A 14,657-nucleotide genomic window follows, 5' to 3' on the forward strand; every position below is an offset into this window, starting at 1 on the left:
AAAACCTAGACCTTTAGACAAAACACAGATCTCCAATTGTGTGAGTGTTTTACTGCTCAAATTGACAATTAGGTTGTTGGCTCGCTCGTGGAGGCTGTCATGCTCCTCGTGATCCTCTGTTCCAGTGTTGGATCCCAATTGACTCTGGAAGTCTCCAGAGTCTGACCTCTGTTTCCTCTCCTGCATCCTCTCCGTCCTCTGTCCTGTCCCAAAAAAGGTTGGTAAGACGGGCCCCCGTAGGGTGGACAGGGATGAAAAAGAGGTGGTGGAAAAGCCCATGGTTGTGGTGGCCACCAAGGCGTCTGCTGGTTCAGAGGAAAGGGATGACCTCTACCTCTGCCCCTGCCTCTCCTGGGTTGACGAAAAAGGGTTTGGTCAGTATCCGAGTCCGTGGAATCACTCCACTCGTCAGAGTTGGAGGTCCACTCATCCGTATCTCTACGCCAACCTCGTGTACCTTTCTTATTTACCTTTTTATTAAGTTTGGCCTGATAACCATCTGCGATATATGGGTACACCTTTTCAAGGGAGAATCTATCAAGGTCTTTCTTGAGTTTGCCAATTTTATACTTGACCAAGTCGTCTTTAACCTCATTCAATTTTTTTGTAATCTCATCTAACTTTTTTTTGTATGCTGAAATCTGTATACCTGTTTTAAGCTGTGTTTCCAAAGATTGAATTTCTATGACTAATAAGTCGGCTGTTTCTTTGGCTGTCGGGATTATTAAGACAAGCCAATCTCTGGTACAGCGCCAGGCTATTTTGGACCAATTGGTAACAAAAACCTTGTTATCTAAAAAAAGTCTTGGAGTATTAGATACAATGAGGCCAGGGGGAGCTATATTCCCTCTAAGGTATTCAGTAAGAATAGCAGCATGTAGAATGGTGCGTACTTGTTGTTTCTTGATGTTGCTAAGTTTAGTCCATTCTTCTGAATTGGATAAGGTCTGTGAAATATGTGTATCCAATATACTAGGTGTATCTAATATTGCCTGTACTGTATCCTCATCAAAAGCCAATCCCGTATATTCAGTCATATCCACACAGGGGCTATTGCTAGAACAACATAGACTAGCTGTGTAAAAAAGTACGTGTCCACTGCAACAAGACAAACCAGTCAGACCAGTCAAAAATAACTTAAGACACAAACCCACAGCAATTGCTGTACTAAATATATACCACACTAAAGGGTTCTAAAGGTTGGAGTAAATCAAAGCATCAAGCATCACTAACTCCGAATGAATGTAACTCACAAAAAGTGATGGGATGCTACTGTACATGATATTCTACCGGGGAGACCATGGAAAGAGATTGATTACAGAGAGCGTAGCTGAATTGTAGACTAGTTAGGCGAAAGGTTGAGCGGATTATGTTCTCAGTTTTACGCCCAGAGATATACACACAGATACAACCGAATGGGATTCGTTGGCCGGCAAAGTCCTTCAACAATATCATCCAGCATGCAAAAAAACATACAATTGAAGGAGACGTTCATGCTAGCACAAAGTAAGTTGCTCAGAGTTGTTGACCGAGAGGTTCTGTGGTTATAGATTCCGTTATTGATCCTAGTGTTGGTACAAATGTGAGCATGCAAGGGGTCGATACGCAATACACGGAAGAAGGTTTTAAGATAGAACCATTGTGTGTTGTAGAGCTCCTCAACGGTATACAGAAAGCCCCTCATTCTTTAATCAGATACTGAAGAAAAATCTAGAGACCTTCCAGTTACCTATAATATTGGTGCACTATATCGGTGACCTACTTGTGGTATTTGTGACTAAAGGAGCCTGCAGGCAGGACACAATTGCCCTGCTCAACCACTCTGCCTAGAAGGGGCACAAATAAAATGAATGAAACAAATTTATAGAGCGCACAAATACCAAGGTGCTAGAGGGAATAAATTCACCTGAGCTAGGGACCAGAAAAATAACCATATAGGACCTAGAAGAAACAGAGACATTTACAAGAGGGAAAAGCCAAGTTTTAAGGACCTTTTTAAAGGTCAGATGATTCTCAAGTCCAGTTAAGTAGCGTGGAAGGGTGTTCCACAGCTTAGTTGTGGCCACAGAGAAGGATCTTCCTCCTCACCCTACCCTCAGAAATCTCGTAATCCCCTCCATGTTTTGCTCAGCAGAGCGAAGTGGCCTGCGAGGCAAGGACCATTGACCCTGCAATATCTAAGTCCGTTCTTGGATATTGTAAGTGTGCAGGAAAGCCACAGAGAGTACACGGGCTGGACACTCATCATTACGAGTTCCCCAACCCCATGATGACTTCACTGTACTCGGATGTTTGGTACCAAACATCTCATCTTCATAAATCCACACTGATGCCAGTGTTGGATTTATTAATAAATGTATAGAGGACACCTTAAAGGTGTCCCCTGAAAACCTACCAGCGACTAGTGTGGATTCTGACTGGTCTCTGCCAGTCTGCCACCACCAGATATGTCTCTGACCTCATGGTGTGAGAGCCTTGCTCTCAGAAGCCAGGAACGATGCCTGCTCTGGGCGGAGGAACTTTACACCTCATCCAGGCCTCAATGTCATTCCAGGCCGCGAAGCTTCAAAGGCAGTGCCGCCTTTTAAATACAACCCACGCATCTCCAGCTAATAGAGGATGCCAAACCCCCTGTACTGCCCCATTTTTGGTGGGAGAACAGGTTGGAAAATTAGTTAGATTAAGAGGTGGGCCCACATTCAGCCAACACCACCCCTAACGCGGGGCAGGCAGTGTGGACCCCATGTAGACAGAATTAGCCAACCAGGGTCAGCGTTATGCCCACTTCCCAAGGGAAGTGGTCATATGAGGGTGTAGTAACCCTAAAGGTAGGTAGCTTATTGGCTACTACCTAGCACTCCCTTTAATACCCCCTACATTTAGTATTAGGTAGCACCCCTCGACCTTGCACTTCAGATTCGATAGACCAAACGAAGAAAATGGACGAAGAAGAGCTGCTGAAACCCGAGAACCAAGTCCCTGCAATGGACTTTGGCGCAAAACCTTACCGGCTGTGGAAAGACTCCACCATTGTGGTGAGCTGTCTCGTCATGCACAGTGAGGAGTCTAAGAACCCCAGAGGATCTCGAGCACTTTAAAATTCACCCAATAACTCCCTTGGAGTAGAGGAGCTACTCCCTTGCAGGCCGCAGGCACCAAACCCACAGAGTCCAGCATATTGACTCGTAGCTCCCCGGCCCATCCGCAGCTGCAGGAAGAGGTGCTCATGCTTTGAGAGGCCAGATTTTTCACCCCACAGAGTGTAAAGACACCAGGACCTACTGGAGCAGTGTCGTACCAATCCCCAGAGTACCGGACCACATGCGAGCAACACCGACTGAAAGAGTCCAATCCGGACTCCAACTACCTGGGAAGCAAGTAGCTATCAAAGTGCATCTGAACCCCGGAGATCCACTTCGTGAGTGGCCCAGCTGTCCTGAAATTTTCCCTGCAACCTCCGTGCCCCTGACTGCGAAGACCATCTTGACGCACAGAACCTGGCTGACCAACCCGTTCTGCACCCAGCCCGCCCAGCCTGTGTAATGACGAATGAGCTCTGCTTGTGTGCTCCTGTAGCCCATGCCACCTGAGCCTCTTTTTGGGAGCCCTCGGACTTGCCTACAAGTCCCCTTCTGCAGCCTGTTTTTAGGTGGCCCCCTCTATCGTAGTGCACCAGCTACCATTGCACTCAGCACCCTGCTCTTGGACGAATGCGGGACTCTTTAGAAGAAGCGCTGGTGGAACATTGGACCTTGGCTAGGAATTGATTGTGTGCAATTGCGCACAATTGTAAACTATTTTTCGAACTTTGATAAATCATAAGAAATTATGTACTGACCTGTGAACAAAGTTCTTGGTTTGAAAACATATACAAAAATAAGTATTATCTTTTGCAAATAGGTCTCGAAATTATTCTTAAGTGTGTGTCTTATTTGTTACCTCTGTGAGTGCAACAAATACTTACCACTACCCTCTGATAAGCCTCACTGCTCGGCAACACTATCACAAATAGAGCATTGTCATTGTTAACTTGTGCTCAAATCTGACTAGCCCACAGTGCCCCACCAGCCCTCCTAACCTTTCCAGAGTAACATGTGACACTTGGTAGGTCGCTCCCCACACCGCACAGCACCGCCTGTGTGCCTGTGCCTGCCCAGCTGCCGTCAGGGGTTCGAGGCCCCCTTGCTCTTGCTCGCATTCTGGTATTGTTCTATTTCTGCTGTATTTCACTGTTGTATTCACTGTTAATTCACTGTGGTTCATTGCCCTTGTTCCCCCCCTCCCTATCTGTGCCATTACTGTGCCCTTTTTCTTCTTCTGTATCCCTCGCCCGTCATCTCACCCGTTCCCGCCGAGGCGTCCCCTGCGGCCCCGCCCCCCCGCCTTCCCATTCGCCCCTCCCACCTGTACCTCCCTCCCACTTTCCCTTCTTATGGTGGCCGCGTGCAGCTGGAGCACCAAATGCAAAAAGAACTGTTGATGGACAGAATGCAGAACAATGTCATACATTCACCCCAGTACAGCGATCTGGGCCTAAATCCATCGTTTTTTTGGGGGAACAACCTTTACAACGCAACTGTTACAACGCACTACACTTACAACGCATTTTTTACAACGCATAATCCATTACAACGCACTACACTTACAACGCATGACACTACAACGCATTTTTAAAAACTACCTTTACAACGCATACCATTACAACGCCTACCATTACAACGCATAATATTACACTACACTATCCAACACTTACCCTACTGTTGCACCCCCTGGAGTTAGAATAGTAATTTTTACCCCTATACTATCCAACACTTACCCTACTGTTGCACCCCCTGGAGTTAGAATAGTAATTTTTACCCCTATACTATCCAACACTTACCCTACTGTTGCACCCCCTGGAGTTAGAATAGTAATTTTTACCCCTATACTATCCAACACTTACCCTACTGTTGCACCCCCTGGAGTTAGAATAGTAATTTTTACCCCTATACTATCCAACACTTACCCTACTGTTGCACCCCTGGAGTTAGAATAGTAATTTTTACCCCTATACTATCCAACACTTACCCTACTGTTGCACCCCCTGGAGTTAGAATAGTAATTTTTACCCCTATACTATCCAACACTTACCCTACTGTTGCACCCCCTGGAGTTAGAATAGCAACTTTTACCCCTATACTATCCAACACTTACCCTACTGTTGCACCCCCTGGAGTTAGAATAGTAATTTTTACCCCTATACTATCCAACACTTACCCTACTGTTGCAGCCCCTGGAGTTAGAATAGTAATTTTTACCCCTATACTATCCAACACTTACCCTACTGTTGCACCCCCTGGAGTTAGAAAAGTAATTTTTACCCCTATACTATCTAATACTTACCTTAAATGCAATTTAATATTATGCGTTGTAATGGTATGCGTTGTAAAGGTAGTTTTTAAAGATGCGTTGTAGTGTCATGCGTTGTAAGTGTAGTGCGTTGTAATGGATTATGCGTTGTAAAAAATGTGTTGTAAGTGCATGCGTTGTAAAAGTGTGCGTTGTAACGTCATACATCCGTTTTTTTGCTCACCATGCCATTCCAGTTTGGACACAGCCATATGCAAATCAGTCTTGACCCTGTGCCCCATGGGAACAGTCCAGCCTGAACTGCCAGGCCAGGTCCTCCCTGAACTGGAAACAAGCATCCTAGGACCGGTTCCGGGGTTTCACCCCTCTTCAGCCAGGATAGCTTGATTCCAGTGGCATGGAGAGCACGGGTCTCACATCTGAGCATACCCGTCCCACTCGGGGTGACAAATGCAAAAAGAACTGTTGATGGACAGAATGCAGAACAATGTCATACATTCACCCCAGTGAGATCTGGGCCTAAATCCATCGTTTTTTTGCTCACCATGCCATTCCAGTTTGGACCCAGCCATATGCAAATCAGTCTTGACCCTGTGCCCCATGGGAACAGTCCAGCACGAACTGCCAGGCCAGGTCTTCCCTGAACTGGAAACAAGCATCCTAGGACTGGTTTCGGGGTTTCACCCCTCTTCAGCCAGGATAGCTTGATTCCAGTGGCATGGAGAGCACGGGACTCACGTCTGAGCATACCCGTCCCACTCGGGGTGACAAATGCAAAAAGAACTGTTGATGGACAGAATGCAGAACAATGTCATACATTCACCCCAGTACAGAGACCTGGGCCTAAATCCATTGTTTTTTTGCTCACCATGCCATTCCAGTTTGGACCCAGCCATATGCAAATCAGTCTTGACCCTGTGCCCCATGGGAACAGTCCAGCACAAACTGCCAGGCCAGGTCCTCCCTGAACTGGAAACAAGCATCCTAGGACCGGTTTCAGGGTTTCACCCCTCTTCAGCCAGGATAGCTTGATTCCAGTGGCATGGAGAGCACGGGACTCACGTCTGAGCATACCCGTCCCACTCGGGGTGACAAATGCAAAAAGAGCTGTTGATGGACAGAATGCAGAACAATGTCATACATTCACCCCAGTACAGAGATCTGGGCCTAAATCCATCGTTTTTTTGCTCACCATGCCATTCCAGTTTGGACCCAGCCATATGCAAATCAGTCTTGACCCTGTGCCCCATGGGAACAGTCCAGCACGAACTGCCAGGCCAGGTCCTCCCAGAACTGGAAACAAGCATCCTAGGACCGGTTTCGGGGTTTCACCCCTCTTCAGCCAGGAGTCAAGCTATCCTGGCTGATGAGGGCTGAAAGCCCGAAACCGGTCCTAGGATGGTTGATTCCTGTCCAGGGAAGACATGGCCTGGCAGTTCGGTCTGGACTGTTCCCATGAGGCACAGGGTCAAGACTGATTTGCATATGGCTATGTCTGAACTGGGGTGGCGTGGTGAGCAAAATAACGATGGATTTAACCCAGATCTGTGACTGGGGGGGAATGTTTGACGGTGTTCAACATTCCGTCCATCATTTTTTTGTGTTGCATTTTCACCCTAAGTGGGAAGGGTATGCCCAGACGTGGGTCCCGTGCTCACTACATTCAGGCCAGCCCATGGGACTGAGTCCGCCTTGATCACCGTGTTGGATGATCTGCGAACGCGTGTCGACACAGGTAAGGCAGCATTTTTAGTGTTGCTGGACATGTCGGCCGCGTTCGACACGGTGGATCATGCTGTCCTTCTGGACCGCCTTCAGAGAGCGGGTGTCGCTGGTTTGGCGTTGGGCTGGCTAAAATCCTATCTTGGTAATAGGCAACAAGCAGTGGCACTACCACCTTTTCGCTCAGCCGTACGTCAGGTGAAGCAGGGTGTGCCACAGGGGTCCGCGATCAGTCCGATCCTTTTTAACCTTTACCTCCGTCCCCTAATCAGTTTGATAAAAATCATTCGGCATCTCAGTCATCAATTATGCCGATGACACTCAACTGATTTTTTCTTTTGAGGGTAAGGAGGCGGTTTCGAGGGACACTTTTCATCAGTGTATGTCGGAAACTGCAGAATGGCTTCGGCTTAATTCGCTCCAATTTAACGGAGCAAAAACCGAGGTGCTTTATTGCTCCTTGGACCGGCCCCCTCTCTCGCTGCCAAAGGATTTCTGGCCGGCTTCTATTCTGGGCATAGTGACAGCCGCTGAATCGGCTCGTAATTTAGGGGTCATGTTTGAACCTAGTCTGCAGCTTGATGCCTCTGTAAATAAGACCACTGCAACGTGTATGGGCTTACTTCGAGCCCTAGGTAAAATCTTGCCGTTGCTCCCCTTGGGAGCTCGAGTAGAGGTGGTGCGCAGTACTATTCTCAGTAGACTAGACTACTGCAACGCACTGCTTCTGGGGGCTCCCAAGTCTCTGGTATCCAGGTTGCAGAGGATTCAAAACATGGCAGCCAAATTGGCCCTAGCTCGGCCACGCTCTGCGTCATCTTCAGCAGCATTATTCGAGCTTCACTGGCTGCCTGTCCAGCAGCGGATTCTTTTCAAGGCCGCATGCATTGTTTTCAGGGCGATGCATGGGCTGGGACCTTTGCCACTTCAAAACCTTTTTTCCTGGTATCAGGCCGCTAGACCTCTAAGATCCTCCTCGGCGTTCCTGATAAAAGTTCCTAAATTTGTCAGAGTAAGGATGGGCGGCCGCGCTTTTAGCTTTGCAGCCGCCAAGTTGTGGAACACCCTTCCCTTGTCACTAAGGAGTAAGCAAGATCTAACTTCCTTTAAAAGAGATCTGAAGACCTATCTCTTTCCGAGAGCAATGTAGTGTGTTAGATCTGATGATTCGTTGAAGGTCAAGCGCCAGGATACCCTTGGGGTGGCAGTCGCGCTCAACAAGAACGTAATAACATATATATATATACAACTACGACACTGGAGTCAAGCTATCCTGGCTGATGAGGGCTGAAAGCCCGAAACCGGTCCTAGGATGCTTGATTCCTGTCCTGGGAAGACATGGCCTGGCAGTTCGGTCTGGACTGTTCCCATGAGGCACAGGGTCAAGACTGATTTGCATATGGCTATGTCTGAACTGGGGTGGCGTGGTGAGCAAAATAACGATGGATTAAACCCAGATCTGTGACTGGGGATGAATGTTTGACGGTGTTCAACATTCCGTCCATCATTTTTTTGTGTTTCATTTTCACCCTAAGTGGAAGGGTATGCCCAGACGTGGGTCCCGTGCTCACTACGCCACTGGAGTCAAGCTATCCTGGCTGATGAGGGCTGAAAGCCCGAAACCAGTCCTAGGATGCTTGATTCCTGTCCAGGGAAGACATGGCCTGGCAGTTCGGTCTGGACTGTTCCCATGAGGCACAGGGTCAAGACTGATTTGCATATGGCTATGTTTGAACTGGGGTGGCGTGGTGAGCAAAATAACGATGGATTAAACCCAGATCTGTGACTGGGGGTGAATGTTTGACAGTGTTCAACATTCCGTCCATCATTTTTTTGTGTTGCATTTTCACCCTAAGTGGGAAGGGTATGCCCAGACGTGGGTCCCGTGCTCCCTACGCCACTGGAGTCAAGCTATCCTGGCTGATGAGGGCTGAAAGCCCGAAACCAGTCCTAGGATGCTTGATTCCTGTCCAGGGAAGACATGGCCTGGCAGTTCGGTCTGGACTGTTCCCATGAGGCACAGGGTCAAGACTGATTTGCATATGGCTATGTCTGAACTGGAGTGGCGTGGTGAGCAAAATAACGATGGATTAAACCCAGATCTGTGACTGGGGGTGAATGTTTGACAGTGTTCAACATTCCGTCCATCATTTTTTTGTGTTGCATTTTCACCCTAAGTGGGAAGGGTATGCCCAGACGTGGGTCCCGTGCTCACTACGCCACTGGAGTCAAGCTATCCTGGCTGATGAGGGCTGAAAACCCGAAACCGGTCCTAGGATGCTTGATTCCTGTCCAGGGAAGACATGGCCTGGCAGTTAGGTCTGGACTGCTCCCATGAGGCACAGGGTCAAGACTGATTTGCATATGGCTATGTCTGAACTGGGGTGGCGTGGTGAGCAAAATAACAATGGATTAAACCCAGATCTGTGACTGGGGGTGCATGTTTGACAGTGTTCAACATTCCGTCCATCATTTTTTTGTGTTGCTGGAGCACCAAAGGCAAGCCCGTCTGCGCCCGTCCGTGCCTGGACCGCTCCCAGCACCAGAACTCTTGACCCTTGTGATTTCCAACACCGTTACGATGCCAACACCCTCCACGCACTCCATACCGGACGATCACACACCTGCTGCCTGGCCGCCCCGAAGCGCATCCAAGGACCCATCTCCTGCTGGAAATGCCGCTTCACCAACATACGACCCACCAACCCACTGACCAGGACAGAACACAACTACCTCAGATGCATCCTTCTCAACACCCGCTCCACCCGCAAACACGCCGTTGAACTCTGGGACCTTCTCGACTCAACCTCCCCGGACTTCGCCTTCCTGACGGAGACCTGGCTGAACCCTTACCCGGCACCAGACATCGCCATAGCTATCCAGACGGTTACAAGATCACCCGCAGGGACCGCACCAACGGAGTAGGAGGAGGAATCGACATCGTCCACAGGAACACTCCCAGGGTCTCAACCAACTCCGACTACACCCTCAGCACCGCCGAACACCTGAACTTCCAGATCCACACCGATCCCAACACCACCCTCAGAGGAACCCTCGTCTACAGACCCCCCGGACCCCGACCACAGTTCAGCGACTCCATAGCCGACTTCGTCAGCACACATGCCCTCGCCTCCACGGACTACATCCTCCTCGGAGACCTGAACTTCCACCTCGAGAACAACAACGACACCAACTCCACCACCCTGATCGACAACCTCGCAAACTTCGGTCTCAAACAACTCGTCACAACACCCACCCACTCCGCCGGCCACACGCTTGACCCCATCTTCTACGCAAGCCCTCACATCTCCTTCAACCACACCACCGAACTCCAATGGACCGACCACCACTGCATCCACATCACCTTCCGGAAACCCACCACGCTCCACCGCACCCCACAGATGCCTTGCAACTGCTGGAGCAAAGTCACTGAAGACCAGCTAAACACCGCCCTCGCCCAGAGCCCACCCGTCGACCCCACCGACCCCGACACTGCCACCCGCAACCTCAGACAGTGGATCGAAGACTGCTCCAACACCCTCGCCCTGCTTAAGAAACCCTCCAACAGTCACATCAGCAAGAAAGCCAGCTGGTTCACTGAAGACCTCCAGGCCTCCAAGCAAACCTGCCGGAAACTGGAGAAGAACTGGCTCCGCGAACTAACACCGGACAGCTACTCAGCCCACAAGAACGCCACCCGCAGACACCATCACCTCATCAGATCCACCAAAAGGGCCTCCTTCAAAGACCACCTAGACAACAACGCACACAACAGCAAAGAGCTCTTCAACATCGTTAAGGAACTCTCCAACCCCAGCTCCAACACCAATGACATCCCACCCTCATAAGACCTGTGCGACTCGCTGGCCACCTTCTTCCATCGCAAGATCTCAGACATCCACAACAGCTTTAGCACCACAACCGCCCCGACAACCACTGAGATCCCCACCCCCACGACCACCACCCGCACCAACCGCCTGCTCTGGACCAACATCAACGACGACAACACCGTCAAGATCATGAACACCATCCACTCCGAATCTCCGTCTGACCCATGCCCACACCACGTCTTCAACAAAGCAGACACCACCATCGCACCCCATCTCCGTAAAGCCATCAACATTTCCTTCGAGACAGCAACCTTCCCGGAGAGCTGGAAATATGCCGAGATCAACGCCTTACTTAAGAATCCCAAGGCAGACCCCAAGGACCTCAAAAACTTCCGGCCCATCTCCCTGCTCCCGTTCTCGGCGAAGGTCATCGAGAAGACTGTCAACAAACTGACGCGCTACTTTGTGGAGAACAGAATCCTTGACCCATCCCAGTCCGGGTTCCGCAGCAACCACAGCACCGAAACCGCCCTCATCACCGCCAACCCTGCTAGACAACGGAGAAACCGCGGCCCTCATCCTCCTGGACCTATCAGCATGCTTGTGAAAACAGCTGCACTGCCATATCCCAGTGGACATGGTGCTGATCCACTCTGCGTCCGGGTCCTCACAAAGACTTACTCTTGGGAAAGGCCCTCTCTAAAGGGTCACCCCAAACTTTCGCCTTCCTCCTCTTCTTTTTCTGACCATGTTTTTGTTGGCTTTAGGCGCTTTACAATGGTAACATTGATTTATCCACAACTGGCATATATGATTTACTTATAAGTCCCTCGTAAAGGCACTACATGTGCGCAGGGCCTATAATGAAATGCTTCTAGTCGGCCTGCAGCACTGATGGTGCCGCCCACTACAATAGCCCTTTAACCCCTTCAGTGCCCATGACGAGCTGGACTCGTCATGGGCTGCGGTGGCGCTGTGCCCATGACGAGTCCAGCTCGTCATGAACTCCGCCCGCTAATGGAAGGCGCGGCACTGGGCGGGGAAAGGGGCGGGCATGCAAGGGGTTAAACATGTCTCAGGCCGGTCACTGCAGAGCCTGTGTGTGCAGCTTTAAACTGCCCTGTCAACCCGGCAAGATTACCCACTTGTTAAATGGAATGTGTTGCGCACACCCGGCATTTGAATTCGTACTATGTATAGTTAAAAAGTAACTCTTATTTTGGTGTATTAACTACTGTTTAGCGTGCTGGTCAGGAATGAGGCTGCCTCCCTCATGGGCTAAATTATTCCTATGGCAAGTGTGCACTGTCACTTGGAGCCTGGCCGCACAGCGAAAAAATCAATTTGAACTACCTAAACAAATTATGTATATAAATATGTATACACTCAAACATATGTAAAGATCTTTTATTATACTGGGTAATTTCCTGCACTTTTAGATGCGTTGTTATGTATAAACAGCGAAAATAAGAAAATTACATTCCTTTGTATTCATGTCAAAAAAACGAACAATTTGAAAAAATAATAATATTGTTAATTTTTCTCGGATTTAACACATAGGTCAATGCTTCTCTCGAGGAATTGTTGATCATGCCCAATGCATTTCGGGAATAGGAGCCCTTCTTCAGGGGTAACTGTAAAATGTAAACAACAAACACGCTGGTTTCAGTGTTCTCCATTTTACAGAGAGGGGGTACTGGTACAAGAGTTTTGAAAAAAGATGCAGATTTCATGAAACCAAACACTAAGAAATGACAGATCTGTTCACTAGTACAACTATGGTAAAAGAGATATCCCGCTCGAACGTTCCTTCGCCCACTTTAAAAGATAGGTGCACAATGAATTGTAGCTGTGATAACTATGCAAATGTGAAACTAGTCTGGAGGAAAATAGTGAAGTAAAGTGCCTTCACCAAGCCTTTAACAGAAGGTGTTGAATTGACATAAAAATAGCAGGAAGGTATGAACCAAAGTTTTCCAAGGATAGTGTGACATTCTGGCATGTTGTGCAGTTAATGTGAAAGGCTGAATAATTAACTAGACAGGTTGAAGATGGTCAAAAGTTGCAAACTTACTTGAAATAATGAATGTGTTAAAATCCCCCCAAAAAAGAGAAGTTCAAAAATCGGGACCTGAGGAATAACGAATGTAGAAATGCAATTGACAAACTCCAAAATTCTAAATGAATCAAGTAATAAATATTCTAAAGCTATAATACCTTGTAAATGATGTAAGGTGAAAGCCACGCTGTCCAAGTACTGTAGGAATTGTCGGATTCAGCAAGTGTCGTCCCTGCTCAATAGAGGGATGCAATGAACAACGTATTTTTATAACAGAAGAAAAGCATAACTGCTCCCATGGAAAAATACACAAAAGAACTCTTACCTACTTCTAACACCATGTGTGTCTAAATTCAATGAATCGCTGGAAAGTGGTAGCTGCTGCAATAACCAGATTAAATGTAGGGGTGGGCAAAGAACTCCGCTCCGCCAGCGGAGTGGAGTTGGAGCGGAGTTAGCCAGCCACCCCTGGCCCGGGCCCTGCTCTGAACGCATCCAGGCCGGAAGAGCATCCCTGGGCCCTGATGGACCCCCGTCCCCAGCGCCCGGACCTTCCGACCAGGGGAGCTCCCGCACCTTGGGGCCCGCCGGACAGAGTTCGAGCCCTGGGCCCGGTCCCAGCTTGCGAAACCTAGCCAGGCTGGCGAGAGCCTCCCAAGGCCATGGTGGACCCCCGTCCCCAGGGCCCTGACCCTCTGCTGGCTTGCAGGATGGGGGTCTCCTGCACCCCGGTGCCTGCCGGACGGAGCTCAAGCCTCGGGCCCAGTCCCAGCTTCTGAACCCTAGCCAGGCCGGGGAGAGCCTCCCCGGGCCCTGGTGTATCCCCGTCCCCAGTGCCCGGACCCTGGGCTGGCTTGCAGGTTGGGTGATCCCGCATCCTGGGGCCCGCCGGACGGAGCTCAAGCCCGGGCCCGGTCCCAGCTTCCGAACCCTAGCCAGGCCTGGGAGAGCCTCCCCGGGCCCCGGTGGACCCCGGTCCCCTGTGCCTGGACCCTTGGCTGGCTTGCAGGATGGGGAGCTCCTGCACAACGGGGTCCGTCGGACGGAGCGCAAGCCTCAGGCCCTGTCCCAGCTTCTGAACCCTAGCCAGGCTGGGGAGAGCCTCCCTGGGCCCTGGTGGACCCCCGTCCCCAGCGCCTGGACCCTCGGCTGGCTTGCAGAATGGGGGGCTCCCTCACCCCAGGACCCACCAGATGGAGCGCAAGCCCCGGGCCCAGTCCCTCCTACCAAACCCTAGCCAGGCTCCTCAGCCAAGCACATACACCAAATGTCTGAACCTGCGGTTCCTCTCGTAGTAAGCAGGATTACTATTGCAACAACACATCATCAGTAGGGTAAAACTAACCTGTCTCACGACGGTCTAAACCCAGCTCACGTTCCTTGTTAGTGGGTGAACAATCCAACGCTTGGTGAATTCTGCTTCACAATGATAGGAAGAACAGACATCGAAGGATCAAAGAGCGACGTTGCTATGAATGCTTGGCCGCCACAAGCCAGTTGTCCCTGCGGTAACTTTTCTGACGCCTGCTTGAAATCCAGAAAGTCAGAAGGATCGTGAGGCCCCGCTTTCACGGTCTGTATTCATACTGAAAATCGAGATCAAGCGAGCCTTTGCCCTTCTGCTCCACGGGAGGCTTCTGTCCTCCCTGAGCTCGCCTTAGGACACCTGCATTATCGTTTGACAGGTGTACCGCCCC

At 49.8% G+C, this 14,657-nt stretch overlaps 1 protein-coding gene and 1 pseudogene across 1 annotated transcript in view; one reads left to right on the forward strand and one right to left on the reverse strand.

The window, feature by feature from the left end:
* Nucleotides 1-14,657, forward strand: part of LOC146822541 (NACHT, LRR and PYD domains-containing protein 12-like) — an 867,568-nt gene that overhangs the window by 746,010 nt on the left and 106,901 nt on the right. The gene's annotated exons all lie outside the window — the stretch shown is intronic.
* LOC146822542 (28S ribosomal RNA) overlaps nucleotides 14,149-14,657 on the reverse strand; it is a 4,617-nt pseudogene continuing 4,108 nt past the window's right edge.

The sequence above is a fragment of the Triturus cristatus genome, chromosome 6, assembly GCF_964204655.1.
Source record: "Triturus cristatus chromosome 6, aTriCri1.1, whole genome shotgun sequence".
NCBI lineage: Eukaryota > Metazoa > Chordata > Amphibia > Caudata > Salamandridae > Triturus > Triturus cristatus.